This window comes from Podarcis tiliguerta, assembly GCF_965153285.1.
Source record: "Podarcis tiliguerta genome assembly, chromosome: 3".
Taxonomy (NCBI): Eukaryota; Metazoa; Chordata; class Lepidosauria; order Squamata; family Lacertidae; genus Podarcis; species Podarcis tiliguerta.
Window position 1 is genome coordinate 61,411,852 of NC_139536.1, and position 18,042 is coordinate 61,429,893.

Here is an 18,042-nt window from a genome sequence, read left to right on the forward strand (position 1 = left end):
TGAGGAATTAAAAGGCCACTGAGGGAGGTATGCTTCTGAGTTAGGCCTCAAGGCTGCCTGGAAGCACACCGTGTGACAAACAGCCAAGTGGAAGCGCCCTGACAGATGCTATGAAAAGGCTGGTGTTAAGTGCTTTTTTCAGGATATTAAACCAGCATCCTAACTGGTAAAAAAAAAGAATTGTCACTGACATTTTGTCAGGCCACTCGTAGCCTCTCTTTGGTACTTTTTGCAGTCTGGTAACTATTATGTAGAAGAGATCAATATTCCTCTTTTCAGCAGAGGAATATAAATAATGATTTCCAATAAAACCTATTTCAGACAATTCGGACTAGAGGACAGAGACAAGTCACGGAGCATAATGCACTTAAAGCCTCCTTCTTTCGCTCTGTATTTCTTTTTAAAAGCCTGAATAATGGAAGGAGGAGATCTAGTGATAAGGTGTGCGTGCATGTGTGTGTGAGAGAGTGAGTGCACATACACACACAGATGCAAGAGCATTTTGGTTCAGACCAATCTGCTTTGCTAATGGCTGTAAGCCGATACCTGTAATGACATAAAAATGTCTCATTGCAAGTGCATAGCTCCACAATTGTTACCAACACCAAACTCTTTGTAATCTAAGTGATGTGCATTAAGCGAGGCACTGGAAGCACATTTTCCCCATTTAAAAAGGGGAACAAGAGCTACACTTCAGGAATCAAAGAAGGGTTGTGTCTTACTTTTCCATGTCATAATTTTGCTCTTTTATTAGCCTCTCATGGTGGCACTGGGGGTGGTCTTTGATACGTTTAAATTCAGTGCGCATGGAGAGAGATAGGGAACATAATGGAGAATTCACTGATATGGTTGTGCATTTACTTAAAAAGACAGAAAAAAAATCAGCGCAGGGGCTCTGTGCGATGTCTCAGTATATCTATTTTTTTCACACCAGAGATGCAATTGCATTATTTATTTGGGAGTTTCATCTGTCTTATCTACAAAGTCTCATATCAGATAAATAAAGCCAAAAGGATGGTAATATGAACCCTAAAACGATTACAGGTTCCAGAAGGCTTTTTGATTCCTAAGGCAGCGGGAAATGAGCTAAAGAAAGCTGAATATATAAAAGGAGTAAGAATTTCATTATTACATATATAAATCTGTAATCTATGCTGATTACAAATGTGTTTTTTTAGTATGGCTGTGGATGAGATTTGGATCAATTTGGGGGGATCTGGGCTTTGGCCAGATCAGGCTGAGATAGCACCAGATCACCTACCAGATCACAGGTTAGCCTACCCAGAGTGATCTGGGGCTGTCAGAAGGGAGGCTGGTCAGGTGGTGGTTGTGAGGCGGGGGGAGGAGGAAGAGAGGCAGGTAACAACTTCTGCAAAGTGCAGCATGGGGCTCTCAAGCATCTATCTTCCAGCAGCCCTGCACTCACGCTGACTGTGCATGCCTGTTCTCAGCAGGTTACAGGTGCATGCAAAGTGAGCAAGCTTGAACCTGTTGTCAACATGCTGGAGAAGCAGGCGGCAGCAGCATTGCACTCTCTGCTCACCAACAGTTGAGTCAGGAGGGGGTAAGGAGACGTAGTATCTTCTTCTCTCTCCTTGCTCCCGGCCACAGCATGTACAGTATTTAAATACAGAGGGTGTATATAAAGAAGAACAGGCTGTATCTTACACTGAGTTCAGTCTGTCTTCATAGAAGCACATGGCAACTCCCATGGGTTCCCTGTTGGTGGAAGCCAGACCTACCTAGTGGACATGTTGTGCTCTCCTAGTACTTTCCCCCAAAGGAGTAAACAGCAGCCATTTCACTCTAAGGGAGAATGTAAAGGGGTGTACACAGGGGGCATTTTTGTACCACCAATGTACAAACCCATTTTATACAGAGAATTCAGCTGGTCTTGTTCATTCTCAGTTTTCGTTTTTTGGCATGATTCTAGTCTATGACAGAAACCGAAGAACGGGCATCTATCCAGCCAACCAACCAAATTGGGTGGGAGAAGATTGGAGGGCCCAGCAGTTGAACACCATTGTTCTTCTGTCTCCTGTATACTGCTGAAGCCATTTATGGAGCAAGGCATAGGCTCAGTTCTGGCCCACCTTCTCTTCCTTCAAACGGAACGTGACCTCAAGGCCCTGAGAAGGGACTAAGCTTAAGGAAGTTTCCTTACCCGCTTCTCAATCCAGAGGTTGGGGATGAAGGAATATTTGGAAACACATTGCCCCACCTGGAGGCAAAGACCAGATATCACTTCTCACACAAGGCCTCATTCAGCAGAGGATGAACCACTAACTACCAGGGTAGGCAGGTTTTCCAGCATTGCCCCTGAGTTGAATGTCCTGCTTTTCCTGACAGGAATTAATGGCAGCCAGTCACAATCATTCTCCTGGTCCTCTGAATGCTCTACACCTTTCAATGTCAAGTATGACGTCGCCTCAAGGGATGAAGGAGAAATTCAGTTCAGTTCACACTGATTGCACCTGAGAAATTTAAAGAATTTAGCTGTAAAGCTTTTGGCTAACACCAAATCCATTATATTGTTACATGCCACCCCAATCTCCAGAATTCCAGAAGTTCTAGACACTTACCCATGTTTCTTCGCAATGGGGTACAGGAGAGACTGTGGCGTATTTATGATATATGGCTTATTTACACATATATTCAACCTGAGCCTATGATGGAGGGTTTTATATCATCAATAGGGTCTTGCTTCTCCCATAGCCACATAGCTAGGATTCAAGCAGAAATCAAGCATCACTTGGTCTCTCTGGCTTCCCAGCCTGTTGCTTTCAGCTCCCAACTCCGGCCTTTGTCTTTCTAACTACCAGCAAGTTGATGGAGGGTGACCCATCATTTGTCACAGAGCCACTTTTTGGGTACTTTAACGGCCCATACTTAGGCTGTCACCTGGTAAATTCCAGGAATTTGAATCCTCACATAGATTTTAACACATGCTGGATCCAGGAATTAGAAGGGTCTCGGCATACAACCTACCCCTCACCCCCAGCTCATAACAATACAGTGGTACCTCTGGTTATGAACTTAATTCGTTCCGAAGGTCCGTTCTTAACCTGAAACCATTCTTAACCTGAGGTACCACTTTAGCTAATGGGGCCTCTAGCACACGATTTCTGTTCTCATCCTGAGGTAAAGTTCTTAACCCGAGGTACTACTTCTGGGTTAGCGGAGTCTGTAACCCAAAGTGTTTGTAACCTGGGTACCACTGTATTATTAGATAGTATCACAGAAACTAATTTGGTATTCAGCCCCTGTCCTACTGCTCCAACTTCCCTGTGTCCCATGGTGCAGACTGCAGTCACAGGAAAGCACAATGTGCTGAAAGAGGATTGCTGTGGTTACAACGCTTTCCCCTGGCTCTGCCTCGCAGTTTGCAGTTGTCTGATTTCAATCAGTGGCCGTTCTCTCCACATGTCTGGCCATCAATCTTCCCCCTTTCCTGGATGTGTGCGTGTGTGTCACAGCATGGTGCATGTTCCAGTTAAAAAATAGAACTTCACCACAACTTTTCGCTTCTCAGTCATCGATGAGCATTCCTTTGATAATTTCATTTATAAAGAGAAAGAAAACACATCATGAAACCTCTCACTCTCTCTTCAAGGAAGTCAACCCAAAGCTCTTCAAACTGCAAGAGCAGGAAAGAAGAAGGAACAAGCCTTGGTTTATGTGGTTAGAAAGGAACTGTCTCTTGACATGTTATACATGTGATGCAAGAAACTAAGATGTCTGTTCAAAGTGCAATAAAATTCCCCCTCTGTGCTCTCTGTCATGTGCCGGCCAAAGCCCTCTTCAGAGTCTACTTCTCGGCAACAGCAATTAGCATCTGCAGATGGAGCCAGCTAGCATTTTAAATATTTCTGAAGGTCTCAACAAAAAATAAACTAACCTTGTAGGGCTGGAGTTAAAGATATTTTTGCAGTGAAGTGAACTGCATATTTTGTTTGAACTGAACTGAAGGATTTCTTTTTCAGCTTCGTTCTCCTTTTACTGCCAGAACAAATCAAACAGGGCACTTCCTACACTAGTGGCTTGAAGCAGTTTTTACATCAGTCCTGGGTTTCTAATACAATTATGAAAACTGGCCAGAATACTCATTTGCATTACAAATGCCTCCTCCCCCCCCCCCCCACTTTGTGGCAATGAAACAAAAAGTCAGTAACTTCAACAGAAGTTGAAACAGTGTAAAAGAAAGTTTAAAGGCAAAGTAAGCCTCCCAAATAAGTATGCCCACTTTCAGGTGGTTGCACCAGCTTTGCTTCAGAAATTTGGAATGAAGTTGAAAATGGAAAGAAACATCACACTAGCTGAACATATGCAGGCAATGATTCTATGACTTCCAAACACTAGGCCAGGCATCCCCAAACTTGGCCCTCCAGATGTTTTGGGACTACAGCTCCCACCATCCCTAGCTAACAGGACCAGTGGTCAGGGATGATTGGGAGTTGTAGTCCCAAAACGTCTGTGGGGCCGAGTTTGGAGGTGCCTGAGCTAGGCTGCATGCAGGTTTCTAGTCCTCACAAGGGGGTCCCTGTAAAGCAAGTCAGGCTGCCAGAATGAAGAGCCATTTTCTGAAGTGACATGAGAAGGGTAACTCCCAATTCTTTTTTCAGAAAACCCACTGTGGAGCTTGTGAGGGCTAAACCTGAGCCAAGCTGTCCTTTGAACCTAATTGCAATGCAAATATGAAGCCCTGCAAGAACGAAGGGTGTCCCTTTTCCCACAAATAAAACCCCCCACTAATTTCCTAGTAAAAAACATTCCATGTCATTTTTTTCCAGCTCAACGGTGAAAGCTTGTGATCTTCTAGATCATAAGTCCTTGGATATTGAATGAAAGTTCAGTAAGCTAAATCTCGCTCGACAGAAAACTTTTATATGGATCAAATTGCACTTGATATCCAAAGAATCAATCTGGTATACAACTTTGACTTGTTTTTTGTCCAAATGTGATCGGGCTGCTTCCACACTGTTGCCATTCTGGGATGGGATTGAATCCCATACTGACAAATTCAGGTTATACATTTAAAGTTGATTTGAAGTTCTTGCGCAAATGCCCCCCCTCCCGACCTTGTGCAATTCAGAAAGTGGTGGGGGAACTGAATTGGAAAGTGTGGGATATTTCATTGGCACCATGCCAGCAAACCTCCCAGCAATCAAACCAGGATGGATGCTCAATAAGCAGCTCACGTTGTCTAACCTCTGCAGAACCAAATCAGAATCCAATCTCCTGGCAAACACATCAGGATGGATGCTCAATAAACAGCTCATCTGGAAATGACCTGAGGGTGATTTTCTCTAGGAACCCTGCCAGAGTTCAATGGGATCAGGCTCAAAAAACGAGCTTCAGGGACTTGGTAATACTCACCTCAAAGGAGAGTCAAGCATAAAAGAAGCCCCTTCATTCACCTCTGTTTTAGATTGAAGTGTGAACTGGATTTTCGCCTGCTTTCAAGGGCTGCATTTGGAAAAACTGCTATTGGACGGAAGCACCCATATCTTGGAACCTCACACAGAGGATGGATGGTTGCCATATAACACCCCCCTGGGTGCAGCCAGGTTTCAGTTCACATATAAAGGCAAACCTACTTAATTCACATCTTCTGAAACAATAGGTGAACTGAAACGCAACCGTCCTTTGAATCTTCCACTTCTCTGAATGTTGTGATGCAGCTCTCCAGCCAAGTAATGGAGTTGACTCTTTGAAATTAATGGGCCTAACTTAGTCATGTTCATACATTTCAGTGGGTCTAGCCAGAGTAAAACTTAGTTGCATACCACACAGTGTGTACAAAAATATATATGCATATACTAAGGTAAATCTTGCATAAAAAATAACATATTAGTGAAAATGAATTCCATTAGGTGAAATTGCTTTGCAAAAAATGTGTACATTAGTATACACACATGTGTCTATTAGGAGAAATCTGCACTGAAACCCCAATGGATATGAGAATGGGAGACCTAAGTTAAGAAGGGAAAAATGAGACACTGAGAGAAACCAAAATTGACAGATTCATCTACCCCACGGCACAGCCTTAGAAAGCAGCCAGCCTGCACACAAAAGCTATCACCTGCACTGTTTGCACACTGAGGATATTTTCCAAGGTTGCATGAAGAGAAACTGCAGCTGGAAAGTGGGGCTTATTTTCTGTGCATTATAAAAGTACTTACATTTTTTTGCATTTTTTTAAAAGAATAAAAACCAGTCATTTCAGGGTAAATCAAAGGCTGTTAGGGAAATGATCGTCCATATCTAATTTTCTCCTACATAAATAACTGGCAGCAAACAAATTCATCTTTTTAAACAATCATTTCAAGGCAATGTGTAGAGTTGCTCATTTTTTAAAAAATATTAACAAAGTCGTGATCTTATCAAGCAAAATGTAATTACTTGTATTATCTCTTTTTTTAAAGCCAGCAAAATATGCAAACATATCAGATACAACAATACAACACAACACATCAAAACACACAAGTAGCTTTGGGTTGCCTATATTATTTCTGCAGGTTGCACCCTGCTTACAAAGACTGCTCAAATCCAAATAAGGTAAAGATTTTATCATCTCATTTCCACACAAAAAATATCATGCTCAAAGTGGCTTACAACATGGAACCAGGGATGCATTTCAAACAAACACAATAATAACAATTTTATAATAACATAGCAAAACAAAAATATAATGCATGTGATGAAAGAGGCTCTGGTCCACCAAAGCTTCTGCCACAATCAATTTATTAGTCTTAAAGCTGCTTCAAACCTCTCCGTTGTTGTTTTTTTGCTACAACAGAGTAGCATAGGTACCCCTCTGGAAACAAATCCATGAAGTTCATTATCAGTTATCATATTTCTAACTGTATGCTGAGTAAAAACAAAGAAATTGCAGGTAATATTTTAACTTGTGCCTTCATTTTCCCCTAGCGCTCCATCATAAGTAATGTGATCTGTGCTCATTTCGCAGGACAACCTGAGTAAATTTGGCATTCATTTCAGCTGCACTAAACTATTCAATATTAACTCCTTGGCCGAGCTCAGAAACTAATGTGTGCATTTGTAAGCTCTCATTTACACCATGCAAATCACATTATTTATAGCACTTCTGCTCCAAAACGTCTGCTTTGAAAAAGTTCAGATAAAGTTAAAATAGTTTATAAGCCCAATATAATTTCATGAAAACTATATAAGGAGTCAAGTTCTATTTGGGAAATAAGGCGTGTTTAAAGCATGGCTAGAACTCAGCTGCAGTCAAAACAATTCCTAAGAATGGATTCTGCTGTTTAACACAAGATACCAAAAATACAGCTAAATGTGTTAAATTGTTTAATACAAGATACCCAACTGAAATGATGGTTTCCTTAGTTATTTATGTCATCACAAAGAATCTTAGCTACCGTAATCAGTATACCTACATCCCAATCACTGCACTCTGATACTTACTTATCAATCCTGACCATAATATTGATCCTTGAGGGTAGGGCTACATGTGGTAGAAGGCTGATTTAACATATTCCTCTTCATTGCCATTACCTGGGGCTATACACAGCGTATAGTTAAACTATGGAGCTCACACCCACAGGAGGCAGTAATGGCCACAAACCTGGGTGCCTTGAAAAGAGAATTGAACAAATCCATAAGAAGGCTGCCAATGACTACTAGCCATGATGGCGAAACTCTGCCTCCATGGTCAAAGGCCATCTGAATACCAAGTGCTGGAAACTACAGAAGGGGAGAGAGCTCTTGTGTTTCGGTCCTTCTTGTGGGTTTCTTGTAATCACTTGGTTGGCCAGTCTGAGAGCAGGATGTTGGGCTACTTGAGCCAATGGCCTGATCCAGCAGGCTCATCAAACAAATATGTGTGTGTGTGTGCACGCGCCAAAGACAAAACTACTATAGTTGGCTAAGATGGCTCCAAATTATTGTTGTTTAGTCATTTAGTCATGTCTGACTCTTCGTGACCCCATGGACCAGAGCACACCAGGCACTGCTGTCTTCCACTGCCTCCCGCAGTTTGGTCAAACTCATGCTGGTAGCTTTGAGAACACTGTCCAACCATCTCGTCCTCTATCATCCCCTTCTCCTTGTGCCCTCTGTCTTTCCCAGCATCAGGGTCTTTTCCAGGGAGTCTTCTCTTCTCATGATGTGACCAAAGTACTGGAGCCTCAGCTTCAGGATCTGTCCTTCCAGTGAGCACTCAGGGCTGATTTCCTTCAGAATGGATAGGTTTGATCTTCTTGCAGTCCATGGGACTCTCAACCAGCACCATAATTCAAAAGCATCAATTCTGTGGCGATCAGCCTTCTTTATGGTCTAGCTCTCACTTCCATACATCACTACTGGGAAAACCATAGCTTTAACTATGCAGACCTTTGTTGGCAAGGTGATGTCTTTGCTTTTTAAGATGCTGTCTAGGTTTGTCATTGCTTTTCTCCCAAGAAGCAGCCGTCTTTTAAATAGAGGTGCTTTCTTCAAAGTCAGAGGCATGTTTAGTTACGCCACAGGTGGGGAACCTCCGACCCACAGGCCAAGCTAGTCCTGTCAGGGGTTCAAATTTTACTTGCATGGCTGTTTTCCCCAAACCACACCCATCTCCCCCATGCCTGACATCACATGTGGGCAGGTAGACATGCAGCTGCCAGTGCGTGATCAGGAGCCTGCCAGTGCCCTCTCAGTTGTGCACTGGCAAGGGAAAGAAGGCTTTGGCTCTCCTGCCTAGCAGCTGTTGGGCAACAAAGCTGAAGCATGCTAGAGCGGCTGTACAAGAGAGTTGCCTGCAGGGAACTTGCTCATGCAGCTGATGTCTGAGGAAAGCAGCGCTGCCCACCAACTGCTCTCTGTCTTATGGGAAACTGTATAATCCTTGATACTGATACACAGATACTGTATAATACCTGCACATAGCTTTGGTCTCTCTCTCTCTCTCTCTCTCTCTCTCTCTCTCTCTCTCTGTGTGTGTTTAACCAGGAAAACACTGGAGGGCAGGAGATTCTAATCACGGTTTTGTTTTCTGCATGATGTCTAGTTCCCTCCATGAGATAGATAGTGTAAGGTTGATAAATAGTGACTCAGTGCATTCGTTATCTCTTCTTGTCCCAAATCATAAAATCACTAGAATAATTGGTAGAGAGAGAGAGTGCTACAAAAGAACCATTTAAGCTGCAATCTGATGCACACAAGCAGAGCAGTGCAATGTCCTCCTTACATTGGGATGGAAGGGGGATTAGATCAGGCAGAGGTGTCCTTCTGCCCAGCTCTCCTGGCTCAGTTGGCCTACCACAGAACATCAAGTCAAGTCAAATTGCTGGTGCAAAGACCAGGTCTGAACTGAGCCTGATTCTCCACCCGCCCCCTCCTGCCTTCCATGGGGGTGATGGCTTGCCACTCCTCAGAGCCTGCCAGCAAGGGGTGGGAGTTCGGATGGTGGCCTAACCTGAGAGTAAGACTCACAGAATTGAAGAAGTTTTACTTTGGAACAGGCCTGCAGAGGAATGCACTGCGAAAGGTGCATAATACATTATTTTGAATATTTCTGTCAATGTGGTACTACACCAGGAAATATATAAAGGAAGAAGGAAGGAGAGAGGGAGGGAGGGGGAGAGAGGATAAGATAAAACAAAAAACAAAAGTAGACAGACATGGTGGTGGTTTTAAGCTGCCATTAAAAAAATGGGAAAGCTGTTACAAATGGATTCTTCAACATATGTTCTTAATTTCACTAAATTGGCTTTTTGCCAATCAGGCATCAGTCCTGGTTTCTTGGCTTTCATTTTTAACTAGCAAAATCCATGAGGTCATTAATGCAAATGGACATGAGCATTTTTTAACACAATGATTATGGGGAAAGTGACTATTTCTTAAAACTTAATTCAAATTCAGCTAGTTAAAAATTCAGTTTCGTTTTAATAGGGACATGGTTTTCTACCAAAATGCAGATCCGTAAACAAAACAATGTGTGAAGGCATTAGAGCAACACACTTACTCAAACTTGTGGGGAAATGATCAGTAAAAACAAAAAGAAACAAACCTCAAGAATGTTATACAACATTTCATAAAGTTGGGCTTTCTTTTCTTCTCCTGAAGCACATCCATGGTTGTAAAAGGCATTAAAAATATCAAATGATAGAAAATGTGGCTTAGTTTTTTAGCAGTATGAAAATGGAACGTGTTGATAGAATGTGAAAGTTCTCTTTGACTTGAAGACAATGGCCCACCTCTCTCCTAAATAGGATGGAATACACTGTATATATAACTAACACATATCATATCTATTTATACCTTGGAATAGTCCTTGGGGATTTGCACCAAAGTATACACTAAATGCTCACAACCTCTCCTTTTTTTGTATCCATAGCTAGACCTATGTTACCATGAGGGATGACAGAAATTTTCAATGAAAATGGAAATTGCCAATTTCATGTACAGAATGGAAATCAGTCCAGAAAATGTGATGGATAAAGGATGAAGAGGTTTCAACAAAAGAAGATTGGATCCAGAAACTAATGGAGTATGCAGAAATGGAGAAACTTCTCACCTGCCAGCCACAAGGAGTGTAACCCTAACCTCACTTACACGGGAGTAAACCCAGTTTAATTCTGAGAAGACATTGTTAGGACGGTACTGTAAGTTGGCAGGTACGAGGGAGAAGGTGTTCTTTGTAATAGCTCCCTGGGTCTGGAACCCTTTACCAGTTATCCTCCATCAGGCCAGAAAACTGAAAGTATATCTTTACTGAAAGTCTATCTTTACTTGCTGGCTTTTCCCTATCTAGATTGTAGTTTTGTTAGTTGTGACTGAGTGAAAAGTAATAGACTTGAGTCTCAAACATGCATGACTATCAATATGGCTTGTAATGTAGAATAAAGCTTTGTTGTTGTTGTTGTTGTTGTTGTTGTTACTATTATTTTTATTTAAACATGGAGGGAAGTTGCTTTATTGTTTAATATGTACCATAATAAATACTGTCTTCTTTTAGGCCTGTCACATTAATCATTTTCTTTACGTCTAAGCACTCACTGGAGAAGTTGCCAAATCTGGAAATTGAGGCAATTAAATTTTCATTACCAATGAAAACAGGCCTTATACACTTTTGAAAAGATGCAGCTCACCAATGCCTAAGTTTACATTGTAAAAACTTCCAGTAAAAAATTATGTATTCCTGTAGTTTTCTGGAATTCTAAATTCTAAAAAGGTTAAGAGTTAAGATGAAATCTTGTGAACTCTTTTTAACCCTCGAGATGAGAATGAAGCAAACCAGAAATACACCAAAGGTTTTGTGTTTAGAAAAACATTATTTCCTGAAAAAGTAGACTTGTAATTTATTTATTGCACATGTTTAACAATCTGCTACAACAGAGCTCCACATGGAACAGGATCCATCCTGTTGGAGACCCAACACTTACAAGTTCAGGGAAATTGGAATAACTGTGCAGAAAAAAACAATACTGTGAAAGGCAGATTAATCTCAGTCTATATGCTAAAAGTGACTCTTTAGGGAAGGATACAATTCACATGCATACATGGCTGCAATTCTACAGTTTAGTTAACATACATGGAAGGCCCCTGACCATTGATGAGACTTAAGATTATTTAGGGCAACTGCCATCTACCAGCAAGGGAAGACTTGCCTTCAGCGTGGGCTGAGCAAAGTCCATATGTCCAGTCATGATATGCTACATGAGGTCCACGGTGTTACTGTTGCCTGGCAACTAGGGAGGGCCAAAAATGTCAATGTCAATTTTTCTCAGTTTCTCATTTTTCCAACCTTAAGTTAAGTCCTCCACATTTTTACATCAGTTTGTGAGGGCTTTGGTACTATTGTTGTTTTTGACCTTGTGAAGATTTGCCAGCATTACTGTGCAAATTTATTCTACTATACATATTTTTTACACAATTTAGCTTGATATACAAGTTTGTGTGAAGCAATTCCCCCAAACATACTGCATTTTTATAGCCCATTTTCACTAATATATGCATCATTCTGCCCAGACACTGAGGTCCAGCGCCAAGGGCCTTCTGGCAGTTCACTCACTGTGAGAAGCAAAGTTACAGGGAACCAGGCAGAGGGCCTTCTCAGGTAGTGGCACCCACCCTGTGGAAAGTCCTCCCATCAGATGTCAAGGAAATAAATAACTATCTGACTTTTAGATGACATCTGAAGGCAGCCCTCTTTAGGGAAGTTTTTAATGACTGATGTTTTCATGTATTTTTAATCTTTTGTTGGAAGCCACCCAGAGTGGCTCGGGAAACCCACCCAGATGGGTGGTGTATAAATAATAAATAATAATTATTATTATTGTTATTATTATTATTCACATTTTATAATTGCATATGCATTTTTGGAAACATTACTTGACTGGAGAGTTGCATTGCACAATTTGGGTAAGTGCATTTTGTTTTACACCTTGTTTTGGGAAACACAAATTTGGTAAGTTCACCTTTACAGGAGAATTGAATTGAACCCCCCTACTGACAATTGCCAGCTCCTAGCAGGAGAAGACTTAGCTCTCTCTCAGGCTGCTCAGCCCTACTCCCTTGCCTCAGAGGTCCACAGTGGGATTATGCCACAAGGGGCATTATCTTAATTTACCAGGTACAGTATTGGCAAGACACATACTTATTTCATTGCCACTTGGGTAGTGTTTTGTACGTTTTCCTTATCTACATTGTAATGGGTGTTTATATTTTGTGGCAAGCAAATAAGGAGAACTGCCTTTCAGAAAGACAGAAAAAAACCTGAAATGCAATATGTATAAACTAATTGAAGCGATCTTGAGGATCTGACATTGATTAAGTACACAGGAGCTGAAAAGAGGAAGGAGGTCTGTAGGCCTTAAAACTGAAGCCAGTCTCTGCCCTTCATCCCCTCTTTTGCAATGTATTGAATGGATTAGAAGCTCATATACCAAGCTTCAGATTTAGCTGATTGTCAACCATTGCATCTGCTTCATTTACATACCCTTTGATATGATTTCATGTCGAACACTTTGGGTGCGATGTATGCAAACACTTAAAATTCCTTTTAGAAGCAAGAAAAAGACTTAGCCAGCTTCTGTGCAGTGCATTCTTTCAGGACTTGTGGGGAATTTTGTGGTTTTGCTATCCAGATGTGCATTTTTTTAAGGAATTGCATTCAAGGAAAGAAAGTAAAATAAACGCATGCATATATATATATATATATATATATGAAATTTGTATGAAAGCACTGACCCAAAAAGATGGAATAAGTGGAAGTAAAAACTGCATTAAATGAGGGTACAGTCCAAACCTCCACCCCACTTTATGAAGCAGCCAGACCAGCACTTTTTTTTTGCACACTGCAGCTGGGGGAAGAAGGGTGAGGGGCACTAAAACAGCATGTTTGCTTGTGTCGCTCTGTACCAACACACACACACACACCCCAACCTAGCACAAGGGGTTTTTGGGACTGTTCTGTAAATCCTGGTAAAAAAAAACACAACATGCACTGCTCTGGTTCACCAGAAGCGGCTTAGTCATGCTGGCCACATGACCCGGAAGCTGTACGCCGGCTCCCTCGATCAGTAAAGCGGCTTAGTCATGCTGGCCACATGACCCGGAAGCTGTACGCCGGCTCCCTCGATCAGTAAAGCGGCTTAGTCATGCTGGCCACATGACCCGGAAGCTGTACGCCGGCTCCCTCGATCAGTAAAGCGAGATGAGCGCCGCAACCCCAGAGTCGTCCACCACTGGACCTAATTGGTCAGGGGTCCCTTTACCTTTAAGTGTCAAAAAGAAGTGACCCTGGAACAAAGATAGCACATGACACTGAGGTTATTTTGTGTGGGCTTTTACTTTCTGGAACACCACGTTCTGTGGGATTTTTCTATTCAGTAAGGGAACTGGAAGGTATCAGAAGGTGGACTTGGGAAAGTTCCGTTCTACCGCCATGGTTTTTGACCTGTGGAATGCCTTGTGGTTCTGTTCTGCCCATCATGTTGTTGTTGTTTTAATAATCTGAATGAATTTTCTGGGAGAAGTAAGCCTGTCCTGTGGAACTCCATGCCAGCAGAGGTTTGGCAGGACTCACCCCTGTCTTCTTTTAGACGTCTCCTAAAAATGCTCTTATTTAGACAGGCTTTGGAAATGCGAGTTTTCTTTTAACCAATCACTATTTATGGATCTTTTTACTGAGGTTTCTACTGATGTGTTACAGTGGCCGAACTTTTTGCATGGTTGAAGAACTTGTTATTTTAACAAAAGGTCCATTTATAAATATTTAAATAAATAACTAGTCATGGAGTAAAATCCATCACTCTACTCTGTGTAGAAAGAAATCAGGAATTTAATAGAAATGGCAGCTATTAAGAGGTGTTAGGAAATACAGAACAAATACAAGAAGAAATTCTCTGTAAAATAGGATATAAAAACACTATAATATTCTCGATTTCTCTTACAGCCTTAAGTGGAAAACTGCATCTGCCGTGGAATTGCCTTTTCTGTAATGCCGCTCTTCTAACAATAGGTGGTGCTGTGACAAGAACTGAGCAGCCAGCTAAATGAGTGCTGCCATCCTAGCTTGTTCTTAACAATAAAGCTATTTAAAAGTTCATTCAAAAGATCATCTTAGGCAGAACACCTGTACAAATTGTGTCTGAAAGCTAACAATAATTCTGTTAGTGAAATTCCTCAAGGATCTTTTGAATATCTCCAAGCTGCCCCTGAACAATAGCAGCAGCAGGGAATTTGGAACAACCTGCTCCCAAGAGTACTGAAGAAATTCCATGGAGCTGTTTTTAAATAAAATGAGGAAAATTCCACTGGGGAGTTAGTACATGAACCGGTTCAGTTTTCTAAAGCTGACTACTGATTCCTATGCTAAAATATAGGGTGGTTGTTGTTGTTGTTGTTGTTGTTGTTGTTGTTGTCATTATTAAATAAATCCCAGGGTGGTTCACAACAGAAAAATATAAAATGAGAACACAAAATACATCATAAAACAAAAACAAACAAACCCCTCTCCCACAAACACATTTAAAAAGCCATAAATTGTTAATCAGCCAAATGCCTGGTTGAAAAGAAATGTTTTCGCCTGGTGCCTAAAGATATATAATGAAGGCGTCAGATGAGCCTCCCTGAAGAGAGCATTTCACAAAGCCACTGCAGAAAAGGCCTATTCTCATGTTGCCACCATCCAGACTTCTCATGGAGAAGGCACACAAAGAAGGACCTCCTAAGATGATCTAAGGTCTGGGTAGGTTAAAATGCAGATAGGCAGTCCTTGATGGATTGCAGTCCTGAGCTCTTTAAGGCTTTATAGGTCAAAACCAGAACTTTGAATTGGGCCCAGAAACTAATTGGCAGCCAGTGCAGTCAGACCAAGATCAGTGTGATATGCTCAAACTGTGTTGCCTTGGGCTGGATCTACACTGATCCAAAAAAACACCAAAGAAAAAATGTTATATAGCTGTCAATGCAATTTTCCATTGACTGCTGTACAGAGCTCCCAGGCGTCACATTTTGCAACACCTTTATAACGTTATAACTCATCAGTATAGATTAGTCCCTGGTGAGCAACTTGGCTGCTGAATTTTGCACCAGCTGAAGTTTCTGGACCTTTTTCCTTTTTTAGCCTGTCACAACTTAAAGACTTTGCTTTGTGAAAAATGCTGTGTCTGGTTCTGAATATTACATGTACTAAAATTAGTGTTCAATATGTCAGAAAGAACAAAAATCATTTTTGAACTTGTGATCTTAACTAAAATTTAATAATGAAATGGCATCACTGACTATTTAATGACATGTTCTCTTTTGACCTGTCACTTATTTTGACCTGTCACTTATTTTGACTGCCACTTATTTTTTTCACCCACCTATCCTTCTTTATTTATTTAGAAGGTAGATCAACAGTAAAGGAGCAAAAAACTATTAAGAGTTGTATTTGACTAAGGCTGCAGTTCTAACCCAACTTACCTAGGAGTGAGTCCCATTGAATTCAGTAGGACTTAAAGGGAGAGGCTATGGAAAACAGATATGAAATTTACGGCATGTTGTTCACTGAAAGAAAATTATATGAAAATGATATACCAGTGGTATTTGATTCTTATTAAGTTAGCAAAAATATATACAAATACTTGCTGGAAATGTAAAGAAAAAGAAGGTACCTTTTACCATATGTGGTGGACGTGTAAAGTAACTAAAACTATCTGGGAGATTATATATAATGAAATGAAAAATTGTTTAAAATAACTTTTGTTAAAAAACCAGAAGTTTTTCTATTAGGAATTATAGGTACTGAGATACTAAAGGATCAGAAAAGATTGTTTATGTATGCGACAACTGCCGCACGGATACTATTAGCCCAGAGATGGAAGGAAGAGATAACCCCGGCCAGGGAAGAATGGCAAGCGAAGTTGATGGACTAAGCCAAAATGGCAAAATAAACTGGGAAGTTCAGAAATCAAGAAGACAAGAACTTCAAAAAAGAATGGGGAAAGTTTATAATTTATCTATGATAAGCAGGTTAAAACATTAGCAGGATTTTAACCACACTTGTAAAGGAATGGAAAGTATGGATAATTTAGATGGATAAAAATTTATGCCATTGTAAATATTATCATTGGGAGCCATGGAAGGGATGTGGGGAGGTCAGGAGATTCAGAGTAATCTCAATATTTTGATTCTGAATTGTTTTATGTTGTATGTTTATATTTTTTTAAACCAAATAAAAAAATTATACAAAAAAAGAATTCAGTAGGACTTACTTCTGTTTAGATGCAATTCGGCTTTCACTGTAAATCATACTCACAGTAGACTCACCGAAATGAATGCACTTAAAATAGTTGTGACAAACAGAAGTCTGTTGATTACAGAGGGTTTACTCTGAGTATAACTTAGTCATATACAGCCCCTAAACCATTATACAAGTTATTGTACAGATCAGATAAAGGCTGCACTCCTAGACACTTTTTGCTTGGTGTATGCTCCTTTGAACACAGTGGTTATGCTGCATGTAAATATTACATGAGGAGGAGGTCAACTGATGGTGGAGGAAGATGAATGTTAGAAAGCCCAGCCATGATTACCTAAAGTAGTAGACGCATCTCACAAAAGAAAGGTATGAGCGAATAGGTCAGTGACCTTTGTATGCTGTGCCAAATAAACAAACAGGAGCAGACAGAGCTATAGGGTGGGCATCTCTTACTTGATTAGAAGCTGAGAAGAACTGAGAAGGAGCAGGAGTAAGGAAAGGAAATTCTAGCCGTGCTTAATCTGAGCAGGTTCAGAGGGACAGAACTAGATATGATGAAAAATTCTGACATGGTAATCATATTGTGCCTTTCTACACACAGACACACTTACTTTGCTACTTGCTGAGGGCAGGAAAACACATGATGTGTTATGCCATCACACGTCTCCATTACATGCTACAGGGACAGGAGAGGAAAGTCAACATGCCCTGCCATATTGGATGACATCCCTGTATTCTTCACTGCAACTCGTTCCACCCTGGTAGAGCCAGATCTGTGATTTTTGTTTTGTGTTTTGTCATTTCTGTGGGTTGTGAACCACCTTGAGTACAGACATGCAGAAAGGCAGTCAGTATGCTCCTTGAATTTGTTAATTGGTCCCATTAACAAGCGAATTTCCCCTGAAGTGCTTATGCTCCCAAGTCAAAAAAACTAGTACTCCCAGTCTAAGGGTAGCCAGCATAGTGCTCTTTGGAGGTCTTTGGATTCCAGCTTCTGCCACCTCCAGCCAGCATGGCCCAAGGTCCATGATGATGGGAATTTTAGTCCAACAACATCTAGAGAGCAGCACATTGGTTCCCTGCCAATACTGCTCATTAGTGCTAGCAACTACAGTAGTCGAACGGATTGGCTCCCGAACAAATCAGCTCCCGAACACCACAAACCCGGAAATGAGTGTTCCGGTTTGCGAACGGTTTTTGGAAGCTGAACATCCGACACGGCTTCTGGGGCTTCCGAATGAGTGCAGGAATCTCCTGCAGCCAATTGGAAGCCGTGCCTCAGTTTTTGAACCATTTCAGAAGTCGAACGGACTCCTGGAATGGATTAAATT

The 18,042-nt window shown here is 41.1% G+C and overlaps 1 long non-coding RNA gene across 1 annotated transcript in view; it reads left to right on the plus strand.

Annotated features, from left to right (window-relative positions):
- Nucleotides 1-10,988, plus strand: part of LOC310675066 — a 48,760-nt gene extending 37,772 nt beyond the window's left edge. The window contains exon 2 of the long non-coding RNA XR_014509913.1: nt 10,358-10,988. This is a non-coding gene — a long non-coding RNA (uncharacterized lncRNA). The remainder of the gene's footprint in view (nt 1-10,357) is intronic.
- The last annotated feature ends 7,054 nt before the right edge of the window (nt 10,989-18,042 follow it).